Source organism: Papio anubis, chromosome 6 (genome assembly GCF_008728515.1).
Source record: "Papio anubis isolate 15944 chromosome 6, Panubis1.0, whole genome shotgun sequence".
In the NCBI taxonomy this organism is placed as follows: domain Eukaryota; kingdom Metazoa; phylum Chordata; class Mammalia; order Primates; family Cercopithecidae; genus Papio; species Papio anubis.
Window position 1 is genome coordinate 76937860 of NC_044981.1, and position 13061 is coordinate 76950920.

The following is a 13061-nucleotide window of genomic DNA, read 5'->3' on the forward strand; positions in this document are numbered from 1 at the left end:
TACAATTAAGTAGAAGATATCAAATATAATGTCATTAGAGCATAAGTTGGTTCAGCATCTGTGTTTGATTACGTTACCCAAACACATGAAACAGTCAAGTTTCTGAGCTGGTCAACCCCTGCAGGCAGTGACCTGCTGTTTCTTGCCAGTTGAAGTCTGTTTCTGTGTTACTGCTCTTACTGTCAGTAGATGATCCTCACAATTCCATAAATGCTATTTAACTCTCTATGGTTTCCTGTATTTCTTGTCGGCTTCATTGTTCCAGAAAAAGATATTCTTAAAAAAAAAAAGAAGAAGAGAGAGGAAGAGCAAGAAAAAGAACGAAAGAGACAGAGGCAGGCATTTGTTGCAGCACCTCACAAACTATGATTAGTCAGGATTTAGGTAATAGTTCAGACCCAAGTCCCAAAATAGTCAGTTCATTTTGTTAATAATAAATTGCAAATCAAAGCAAACTGGTCTGAGGAAGAAATTGGCTTTGTTCCAATGATCTAAAGGCACTAGAAATCAGCTGTCCATGATCCTTTAACCTATGGCAAGGCCATCTTAGTTAAGGCCACATCTTCCTTATTATTTGTTTCTTGGGGAAAGTCAGTGGCTGATGTGGAAACAGCTGAGTGCGTTATTCTAAAATGAAGTGATTAAATCATGAGGCCGAGGGTAGGATGTAGGAACCCTGGGGATGGATTTTTTTTTTTCTCATTCTTGAAATTGATTCTTCCTATGAGAACTTATAACAATTAGTCCCATTAAAAGCAGTCCATACTTAATTTCAAGTGGGCACAGTAAACTCTTCAAGGTTGAGACTCAGGGGAAAAAAAGTAAAAATAGCACAAATCATTACTGAGGAATTATAAGGAATCAGAAAGATGGCAACCATTGGGAGCAGCACCTACAGTACATGTTAGAGCTTTGAAGAAACACTCCCTTAGTGCTGAGCTGAGAAGGGATAAACCCAAGATTGTGAAGGAAGACCAGACTGGAAAAACAGAATGGCCAGCATTAGATAAATGTAAATATGTAAATATGCCTTAGAGTATGCCTTAGAGAATGCTAAATATGCCTTGCAACATGTAAAATATGCCTTAGAGAATGCCTGGTCTTTTGCAGGCACTCAGGCCAGCTAACTCATCTGCAGGAGCTGGATGGAACGTGATGCTTAGGCATGGAGACCAGCAAAGGCAGAAGAAGGGGCAAAAACCAGGTTGCTCTCCTTCCAGGCATCAGGCCTATGGGAGTTCAAATGATGTTCTCAATCTTAAGACTGTGGGAGTTATCTCTCAGGGCATACAGTTTGAGCCTAAGGCAAATTTGGCTGATTCCAAGTTCTACCTAAACTCAGAAACGACTATTATAATATATCCTGCATCTCCATCCTCCAACTGGCAACTGGTGAGGAGTGATATCATGTGAAAATATCTGTTTATAGATTTGGAACTGCTGGGGCAGAAATAGGGACTTTTAGTCCCTAGGACAAAGAAGCTTGCAGGTCCCTTTCAACAGTACTGCCCTTGTACAAAGCCAGCAAATTATCTGTGATCTTTATAGCACAGGAAGGACCTCCAAGCTAGAGAAGCGATGGTTCAAGGATGGAAACATCTTTCTTATTAAAACACCACGTAAAACTCTGTGAGTTCTGAATCAAGAAAAGAACCTCCAGCTGGTGGGAGCAGACCCCACCAGCAACCTCTGACTCTTTTCTATGAACACTGCCTTTCTCTAGAGTTCTGTCACTCTGATTACCACTGTCACCCCGAATTCTGGGACTCAGCAGACTTTTAAAATTATTCATCTTCTGCAGTCAATTAAGCCAGCTGCACTCCTTTCCTCACAGGGGCTCGGTGTAATGGCTACAAACAACAGCCTCCTTTGTCATATACATAGCTTGTTTCTTATATAGGTTGCTCTAAAGAACATAGGAGACAGCCGTTTCCAATGTATGTTTATGTCTCCGACCTTTGACCTTACACTGTTCCCAGTGTAGGCTCCAAACAGGTGTGAAGGGTATCTCTGGAAAGCCCCAGGGTACCATGGCCACAATTTACATTGGCCAAGTCATCATGTCCATCCATACCAAGGTGCAGAACAAGGAACATGTGATTGAGTTCCTACACAGGACCAAGTTTAAGTTGCCTGGCCACATCTCAAAGAAATGGGGCTCTATCAAGTTTCATGTGGATGAATCTGAAGACATGGTAGTTGAGAAGTGGCTTATCTCAGATGGCTGTGGGGTCAAAAGCATCCCCAGTCATGGCTCCTGAACAAGTGGCAGGCCCTGCACTCAGGAAGGCTTCCACTGTTCTGCCGCCTCTTAGGCTCAACAGTACTTCCTGTCAAAAAAAAAAAAAAAAATTGTTAGCATATGTGTAACCAAACCCTTTCTTTCCTTCATCCTTCTTAGCAAAGTAGAGGCATGTAGAATTTTCTAAATTAATACAATTCGATATTACACAAAAATGAAAAGGCAGGCATTATAGGCAAGATACATTGTGCAAAGTCATAGTTCCAAAGTTTTAAGTCCTTAATCCTAAGATGAACACATCCAGCCCTAAAAGACTCCACTATCTCTTGCTGTGAGTCCTCTACCCACCCCCATCCTGCCTGTTATTTGGTCAGTTTTCTAGCTGTGATATTTTCTTTCCATCTTTCCAAGTGTAAGTGTTCAAACAATGGGTTGAAATAAAAAATAAGAAGGAATGATCCACTGTAACTGGGATGGTTAAAAAAGGTGTCTTTGTAGAGAAAATAAGACCAGACTAAAGAGTAAACACCAGCCAGTCATGAGAAATTGGGGAAAGAGTGTTCCTGGCAGAGGGAGCAATTTGTACCCAGGCAGGCAAGAATCTCTTGTACTGGAGGAACTGAAATGTGTTCTGTGGAACCAGAGCATGCAGAGGAAGGGAGAGATGGCATGAGATTAGGCTGAACAGAATGTCAAAGGTCAGATCATGTAGGTGTGGTGAGGAGTTTGAAAGAGTTTAGATTTTTTTGTGTAAGTGTAAGAAGCTATTGAAGGCTTTGAGCAGGAGAGTTGCATGATTGGATTTATCTTTTGAGATCCTTTTTGCTGCCGTATGGGGAATTCATGAGGGAAAAATAGAAGAGAAACGGGTTAATAGACTGCTGCAGATATCTGGGCAAATGGTGATGCTATTTTAGATTACTGCTATCTAAACTATAGGTCACAACCCATCAGTGTTATACAGTCATTTTAGTGGTCTTAACACACAATATCATTGAAAGAGAATAATGTACAATAGAAAAAATCAGCCAGGCACAGTGGCTCACACCTGTAATCTCAGCACTTTGGGAGGCCAAGGCAGGTGGATCACTTGAGGCCAGGAGTTTGAGACCAACCTGGCCAACATGACAAAACCCCACCTCTACTAAAAATACAAAAGTTAGCTAGGCATGATGGCAGGCACCTGTAATCCCAGCTACTTGGGAGGCTGAGACATGAGAATCACTTGAACACGGGAGGTGGAGGTTGCAGTCAGCCAAGATCCCACCACTACACGCCAGCCTGGGCAATAGTGCGAGAGTCTGTCAAAAAAAAAAAGAAAGAAAGAAAATATCAGAGACCACCACATCATTTCATAACAGTTCCTCTCAAATTTTTGTGCATATAGGCATGCATTTGCAAGTACTGGATTATATTGTGAAGTGATTTTGTTATTCTTCATAGTGATCAAAAAGGCACTGGCCTAAAGTGGTGATGGTAAAAGAAAGAAGGTAAAGATGTCTTCAGATACATGGAAATGGAAGAGGTCACCTAAAAGGAGACATTAAAAAAAGAGGAAACAGAGTCCTGTGATGTATTTTAAGTTTCACATTCTTATGTTTATGTTCCACCTATTCTTTAAGAAAAATTATAATAACTTAAGCATAGTAAAAATCTAGTAAAATTGAACCATTAACATTGGAAAATGACATGTAACCTGCCATTTTTTTTCTGAAGGATACATATTTTAAAACTTGAAACAGAACCTGATGGTCACCAGTAGGTCATTCTCTCACCTCTCTGTTGAGCATGACTTTTCTGAGTCATTGACATATGTCTAGCAAAGTTTAGAAACAAATCCAGAATATTTCCAAACCATGCAGGAAATATTAAATCCTACATCTACTCAGTCTTCATGCCTTCTGAAGAATGTTTCTTGGGCTTCTGAGTTTTCAATTCTAGCTTTGCTAAACTTCACAATGCAATCTGGTCTCTGCTCAGTTTAATGTATAAAGTCACCACCATAAACATGTCCAAAAATTCACATCATTGCCACAGTGAGAAATGAAAATGCACACTGCACTGGACTATATGTCATATTTATGTTTTGTTTTGTATAATGTAAGATACAATTACCTTTCTTAGAAAAGATCATCTTAATAAGTCTCTTTATATGTACTGGAGCACATTGGATTTAAACTATTTGGGACATGCTTTTAACCTGATGAGAAAACAGGTTAGTAATAAATCATTATTGAAAATCAGAAATGTGACTTGGAAAGAAAAGGTACATGTCATGGGCAATTAGCAGATGCAGAAATCCTTTAATTACAAAGCATGCCCTTACCTGAGGAACTTTATACTATGCTGACAAAAGGCTACATCTAATAATAAGCCTTTTCATTTTACACACACAAACACACACCCACAATCTATGAACATGTTAAGACCCACATGTTCAAACAACCCATTTACAAATTGCTAGATGGGACCAGCATGAGCTCCTTACTCCCTTCACCAAATGAAGAAAGCAATTTTGTTATTTCATCACCTTTCTTCTTCCTGGAGTCCTGACAGCATCAGTTATAACAGCATGCCTCTTTTCCCTCCTTTTATCAAACACCAGTCTTGCATTTGAGTAGGTGACAACCAAAGACTGCAGCTGTATTTTCCTAGTAGAATCTTAGAGCTCTTCAGAGTCAAAAGAATGAGCCTCTAATGGCACAAAATTAAACCCTAGTGGAAACAACTCTAGTGGCTACTTGAGATATCTTCCCCCATTGCTTCTTAGAGCAATCCAGACCACTTAGGTAACTGCGTATGTTGTTGTCGTCCATGCATCTTGATAGTCATCCAGAGAACCACACCTGATCTGAGCAGTTGTGCTGCTGACTCTACTGTAAAGCCATTCCTGTGCCAGATGAACCACAGAATTTCAGCAAGTAAGGAGCTGAAGACAGGGCAGCGTCGTAATCTTCAATCTGTTTCTTCATTCTCAAACCTCACAATGTTGGCCCTTTCTGCAGAATTTCAGTTTGTGTTTTATTCACTGAGGAAGTCTGGTGCATAGAAAAGCTTCCTCTTAGCATAGATAAGGCTAACAGGCTAACAGTTATTTGGGCAAGTAGGATTAATTATCAGGAAGCTGTTGATAGTTCATGGCTGACCTGTAAAAACCTGGTTAGAATGAGGTCAGCTAAAATAATAGGGTCTATTTAAAGTTTGGGTCATATAAGACGTCATTAAGGATCACATTATTTCAGCAAAGAAAATGTTGCAGAGAGTTATCCTCTTAAAAGAAAATAGCTTTTCTGCTGGAAAGCTTCCAAACCACACCATTGCAAAACCCAAACACTTCAAACCATTGAATGCTAATGTTTAACTGCCTAGCTCTAGCTGTCTTGCAAACCTTTTCCCCCTTGGTAATTGATTTTTTTCTGCAATCCAGGTGTCGTTTGGTGTTTAATACCAATTTTGTTTCTTATGCTGAAGAAAACATATTTTCATTGCCTGGGGGTTAATTTTTTAAACCCCACATATATATTCTACTCTGTTCCTTGTGAGTAAGAGAGGTAGTGATCAGCATTTTACTAGAGTTGAGGAAAACAGCAAAGGGAAGGACCAGCCCAAGGCATAATTGAGAAATACCTGAAATTTTAAAGCCTTTGCCTCATAATTTGTCATTTAACTATTTTTGTGCCTTTATCTCGTTAGTCACTTAGAGCTGCATGACACCCTATAAACTTCAGTTTCCTCCTGTTGCAGGATTGACTGAGATGCCACACATTACACTGTGCAGCACATTGCCTGAGGCATAGTAAATGTTCAGAAATTGGTAGGTTATCATCATCGTCCTTATCAACATTCCTAAACCTCGGGACTAAGGGATATTTAATATTGACTTATGATGAAATTGTTTGTAAAACATTTGCTTTTAATTTTATTCTCAATGACTAAAAAACTTACCAAACCCAAAGGAATGTGCCTCTAGTTCTAATACTTTAGGCCACCACAGGAGGTGGAGAAGAGATGTGGTAGCGGGTGGGGTAGTCTTCCCTCCTTTGTAGTGCTGACAGCTATCTGTTCATTACACTGGCCTTGTTGAAAAAAGATGACCATATGAGTCAGGCATGGGGACCAAGACAACATGTGGGACCGGCCCTGCTTACACCAGAGCAAGAGAGCCCATGTCCTGGTCCAGTTCCGAAGCCACTCCCCTGGCAGCCCACCTGTCTGGATTCTTCCTCCTCCCTCCTGTCACCAAGATTCAGTGAAGAGTCTAATTAGTTAGTGCACGTTTAAATCCTGTATTGGCAAGGGCAGATTACATAAGATTATATAATTTTGGGGGCCCTCTTTAATAGAATAAAAAAATTATAAGTAATAGATATGTGTGAATATTTAGTTAAGATGAGAAATCACCACAAAGTATACATATAAACAGCTAACAAATACCACAAACATCAAAAAAATCCAGAAAAATATTTATTTATTAACTTCCTGATTCATCGTACATTTTTTTCTACTTTTTTCTTCTTGATTGCATACTCGTTGATTGCACCCCTATGTATGGTAGGAGAGGATTTCTGACTTTTCTGACTTAACACGGCATTGATGAGATTCAAAACGTTTGCTTACAATTTTTTGTTATGATGACTTGAAAAATGTTCAAGTCTCCTTTCTCCTCTACTGCCCATATACTTCTGGCACAGCACAACATGTTCATATAGTATTACAATCACTGTGTCTTCATTCTGTGATCCCAGATGAGTGGGAAGAGGATTTCTGGAAGTATTCCTGCACGTGGACAGGTAGCAATAATTATTACTATACCTGAAAATGACTGCAGACCACGTAAATCCATCTCACTAAACCCAAATAGAGAGACTCCCAATTTAATTTCCCATTAGCCAAATCTCGAAAATGTCCACAGCCAGTCTGGGACTATCCAACACGAAAAGGCAAGGAAAAGAATTCATATGAAAAGAGACTGCAGGTTTTTTGTTTGTCTGTTTGTTTTTAGAAGGTGTCACTGTCACCAGGCTGGAGTACAGTGGTGTGATCATAGCTCACTGTAACCTTGAACTCCTGGGCTGAAGCAATTATACTCCTGCTTTAGCCTCCCAAGTAGCTGGGATGACAAGTGTGAGTCACCACACTCAGCCTTAACTGCAGTCTTAATTGTGGCTAAAATGTTTTACACCTTCAAATATTAGAAAAGCATATGCCCAAGCAAGTGAGAGTCCCTGAAGATGTAAACTTCTTTAGCTTCACAGAAAATCTACCTCTGCACAAAGGAATTAGCCCCATAGGATTCTGAGGATGAAGGTGAGTTCCTGCCCTCCCATGCTTACAGAAAGAGCTCTTTTAGACAGAAGCACTGCATGCTATAAAGACTTACATAACAAAAATAATATCAGCACTATTACTAAAGTCCATTGTGTCCAAGCATGAAGCAATCTCAGGCAGAAATCACAATATTTGGCTCTTTGGAGAATGCAGAAGAAACTGGAACTGTCCTCTTCCTGAACTATGAAGAACCTGGTTCTTTCCTGCCCCCTTCCTCAGCCCTGCCCAAAGTGACCTGAGGAAGCAATTGTCTTTAATCTTATTCAGTTCAATAATTTTAATTGCTTCTCTGAATCCAAACTCTACTCTGTCACTAACTAGCTGTGTGAGCCGGGACAAATTAGCCTCTCTAAGTGTTTGTTATTCTTATACATAAAATGGCAAAAATATTTTATTTGTATAACTGTGAAAAAGATTAAATGGATAGTGTATGTATATCACTTGGCACCTAGTAGATAACTAAGATATTGTAGCTATTTTATTATTGTTCACATTTCAAGTGATAACTATAAAGGAGGAACTAGAAAGGGAATATTGAACAGCCAGGACTCCAGATTACCAAACACAGCATGGAAGATCTGTCATGCGCGTCCATGTGAAGAGACCACCAAACAGGCTTTGTGTGAGCAACATGGCTGTTTATTTCACCTGGGTGCAGGCGGGCTGAGTCCGAAAAGAGAGTCAGCGAAGGGAGATAAGGGTGGGGCTGTTTTATAGGATTTGGGTAGGTAAATGAAAATTACAGTCAAAGGGGGGTTGTTCTGTGGCGGGCAGGAGTGGGGGGTCACAAGGTGCTCAGTGGGGGAGCTTTCTGAGCCATGTTGAACCAGGAAAAGGAATTTCACAAGATAATATCGTCGCTTAAGGCAAGGACCGGCCATTTTCACTTCTTTTGTGGTGGAATGTCATCGGTTAAGGCGGGGCAGGGCATTTGCACTTCTTTTGTGATTCTTCAGTTACTTCAGGCCATCTGGGCATATACGTGCAAGTCACAGGTGATGTGATGGCTTGGCTTGGGCTCAGAGGCCTGACAGGATCAAACTCCATAAATGCTTAAAGGGATTATTTCAATTTCAACTTTTTTACTTTGCTCCCAGAGCCCAATGGTAACACAGCGAAAGTGACCGTGGCAACATGACAGCCACAGCACTCTATGAACAGAGTTTATCAATAAACATGAGACTTTTAGGAGGCCACAAGAATTCCTGTCTGGCTCAGCTGTTCCTCCTGGTATAGGATCCGTCTCTGAAGTTGCATGAGATTTGGGAAACTTTCTTGTCTCAGATTTTGATAGTTTAATATTTGAACAGAAAACAGCAAGTTGCCCCTGGTAAAGGTTGCAAGTGACTGGCACTAAGCACCTGGCAGGTAGTAACGACTCTGAATTCATCTAAAGTGATCTGTCCTCAGAGGTCCTGTACACTGCTGCCTGGGCAAGGCACAGACTCTGAGTAACCTGAGACATCACGCAATTTGAGGCATCATTGTCATTAGTGTTGGCTCTGAAGCCAGATCAGGCCGGGACCCAAATTCCAGCTCTAGCATTTACCATATTTACAACCTTGAGCAAGCTGCTTAAATTATCTGTGACTCAGTTCCTTCATTATAAAGCAGGGATAATAAAGTATCTACCTAATAAGGTTTTAGTGAGTATTAAATGAGGTAACATTTCTGAAGGGCTTTAGAACAGTGCCTAAAGCCCTTCATTGCAAGTGCTCAGTAATGGCTAGCTCCATTGTTAAAGGGAAAAGCTGGTAGGGATGTCCAGCAGGTGTTTGGTTATGTGGATCTGACACTCAGAAAAAAGATAGTAATTAAAGCCACCCATTTTATATTTTTTAGTTGTATTCCTTTCTTGTGGTGCCTGTAACAAGTTACCACAAACTTGGGTTGAAAATAACAGATTATTTTCTTACAGTTCTGGAGGCCAAAAGCCTAAAATCAGTATCACAGGGTCAAAATCATGGTATTGGCAAGCACCCTCCCTCTGGAGATGCTAGGGGAGACTCCATTTCTTGCCTCTTCCAGTTTCAGATGGCTGATGGCATTTCTTGAATCATGATAGCATTGTTGCAATCACTGCCTCTGTGGTTACGTTGCCTTCTCCTCTCCTGTCTATATCAAATCTCCCTCACTCTTCTTATAAGGACACTGAATCATGGCATTCAGGGCCTACCTGGATAACCCAGGATAATGCGGAGTAATCCCTCCATCTGAAGAGCATTAACTTAATTACAAAGATGCCCACCCCAGCAAATAAAGTAGCATCTATAGATTCCAAGGATTGGGACCTGATATCATTGGAATCCATTTAATCAGTCTACTACACTAATTAATACACAATACTGCAAGACATAGGTGAAGATGAAATTATGTGAAGAGAAGACTAAATACAGAACCCCAAACCATAAACACATAATAGGGAAGCAAAGAGGAGATGCCACAGGGAAATGAGAAGGAAAGGGTGGCTAGAGAAGAAGATGAGGTGAAAGGGGATTGTCTGAGACTTCAAGGACATAGTTCCACAAAGGATAACATGCTGGAAACACTTCAAAGAATCAAGGTGGGGGGCTGAGGAGGGACTATGGGGTTTGACTATTAAGAAGAACATCAGTAAATTTAGCCACGGTGAATTTATTGGCATGGGAGAAAGAGAGCAAACTGTGATAGATTAAGGATGGAGTCACTTACCTCTGTGATATACTTTGTGCGTAGGCATAGTTGTAAGAGGAAAATGGTGCAGACATTCATCTTGACAAGCCACCCTCAGAGACCTCACTCTCAACTGTGTTTTCTTTGGATTCCCAACAATAAAATCCCATGAAAGGCCCTGAACTTGCCAAGGTGGACATGATCTATGATTAGAAGAGGAAGGCACTGCCTCCTTCCCACAGAAATATGTTTGCTCTCCAGCTCCTGAGAGAGGTCAATGAAAAAGTTATATTTATCTTCATGATTTACTCAGCCCACCCTCTCTCTCAAAGGTATTATTAATGCCTAGACTAGTAAAGTGGTGATATTTTTAACCATTATACTGTTTTACTCCTTTTCAATATCTTAAAAAAGGACTCTAAATATTGAAGTAGTTTACATTTTTTCTAATAGAGAAACATTATTAGTCACTCAAAAATTATTACAGAAAAATAAACCATGTGCTGGAAAGTGTATTAGGGATAATATGAGATTAAAATATTAATAGCTAATATTCGAGTACCTTGTATGGGGCAGCCGCTAATCTAAGTGCTTTATATATCAACTTATTTCAAAAATTTGGTGACAGAGGAGGTACTAATATTACACTGTTATTATCATCCCAACTTTAAAGAAGAGTGAACAGAGGTGCAAAGATAAGGAAAAAAAATACAGCTAGGAAACAGGAAGCAAGGATTAACTCAGCAGTCAGTCTCTGGGCCTATTCTAACCACTGTGGCATTCATTTTTACAGCATTTGCAAGAAGAAATCTCTAACATACTCTTTTTAGGCAGAAGTACACAAATAAGCGTTATTTTAAAGTGACTTGACAAAAACCAGGTTCTGCATTTAAAAAAATCTTATAATACTGGAAATACTTATTTGTTACTCAGAACATATTGACTGAGTACCTAGTAATTTACTAAGCACTCTTCTAGAAACTGAACTTTCAAAAATGAACAAAATGGACACAAACTCCTGCCCTCATGTTCAAGTAAGCCATCTCCATCTTTAAATGTCATGCAATAATAACACCACCACCATACTTCCAAGAGCCAAGAAGAAGCCAACTCTCCCCGTCACTGTCTAAGAGAGCAGTATTGAATCATTACAAGCAAAATTACAGCAGAAACTGTTACCAACTATCTGTTGGTACTGTTACCAACTATCAACTGTTGTACTGTTGTACTGTTACCAACTATCAACATCATGCTTCTGGGGGAAATTTTGCTATACTGAACTATGGGGGAGAAATTACACAGAAAATAGCTAATGCATGCTGGGCTTAATAACTAGGTGATGAGTTGACAGGTGTAGCAAACCACCATGGCACATGTTTACCTATGTGACAAACCTGTACATCCTACATGTGTATCCTAGAATTTAAAGTAAAATAAAATAATAAAAAAATTTAAAAAGAAATTACAGAAAAAAATGGAACATCGTATATGGAGGATCTTTTTCTTGAAGCTCACTGACCTTTCGAGCATCTAAATCAATAATGCTGGTTCAAAGAAGCACTATTTTCTTGATATTAAACAATGTGTGTGACATTTCTGGGTCTGTTTCCTGAAAATGGTATTGCCTGAAAAAATACTAAAATTAAATAAATAAGTAATAAATAAATAAAATAGATTTGGTTTTAGGGGGAAAATGGTATTGCCTGTACCTGACATCCAAGATCATTTTCCGTCTGACTTTATGTGACCCTAAGCAACAAATGTCAGGGGTTAAGAGGAAGTCTTAGAGCTCCAACATGTTCTACCTTCCACTCACCCACAGTCAAGAATCTAAGAGAAATCCCCAAACCTCAATGACTCAGAATAAGATAGCCCTGACCAGGCCTCTGCAGCAGAGCAAATGGAGCCCCAGGGCTCTGCAATGTTCTTCATTCCACAACCTATGACACCCTCTTCCCATCAAAATTTATCACTGAAACACATTTGCCCTTTATCCCAGAGGAAGATTCAAGACTCCCAGTGCATTCCTCATTACCAAGTATAGTTGCCAGATAAAATATAGGATGACTGATCAACTTTAACTGGACATCCTGTATTTTTATTTGCTAATTCTGGGAACTCTAGCCCAGGCTTCTCAACCCTTTAGAGGAAAATGCTACCATATCCAGGAAGACTTCTCAGATCACCCAGCCTGTTTTTTTAACTTGCAACCTTTCCTCCCTCAACATTTCCTATCATACTCCTGGGTTAATTCTCCCCATAGTATTTATTGTCACCTGACATAGGATACATTTTATTTTATTCTATTTTTTTTTATTCTCTGCTTTTTCCTCCTCCCACCAAGATTAAAGGCCCTCAAGACGATGAGTATGTACCTACTTTGTTCATGCTATGTCTCCAGTGCCTACAGTACTGCCTGGCACAGAGTAAGTGTTAGGTAAATATTTGTGAATCAGTTTGTTAAATTAAGTATCTATTTATTTGATGTCAAAAATGATATTAGAATTGTGATAAATATCATAGGTTAATTGGATAATAATAACGAATACAAATAGATTACATTTATGGTGTACATATATGCCTGGCAATATGCTAAACAGTTTACCTAGATTAACTCATTTAATACAAAACAAAAAAACAAAAAGCCATTTAATACTCACAAAAAAACTGTCATCTTCATTTTACAGCTGAAGCAACTCATACAGAGAAAAATAAGAAACTTGCTCAAGGTCACATATGGTAGCTTCAAGATTCAAACCCAGCTGCCTGACTCTAGAGAATGAGTTCTTTCCTTAAAAAGAATGTTTTTACCTGGGAGATTAAAAATATGAAAAGGGGA

General features: G+C 39.5%; 1 non-coding gene across 1 annotated transcript; it reads left to right on the plus strand.

The window, feature by feature from the left end:
- The first annotated feature begins 1795 nt into the window (after positions 1-1795).
- LOC116275560 lies at positions 1796-1928 on the plus strand. The gene has a single exon (XR_004184676.1). It is a non-coding gene; the product is annotated as a small nucleolar RNA SNORA70 (small nucleolar RNA).
- Positions 1929-13061: the final 11133 nt, after the last annotated feature.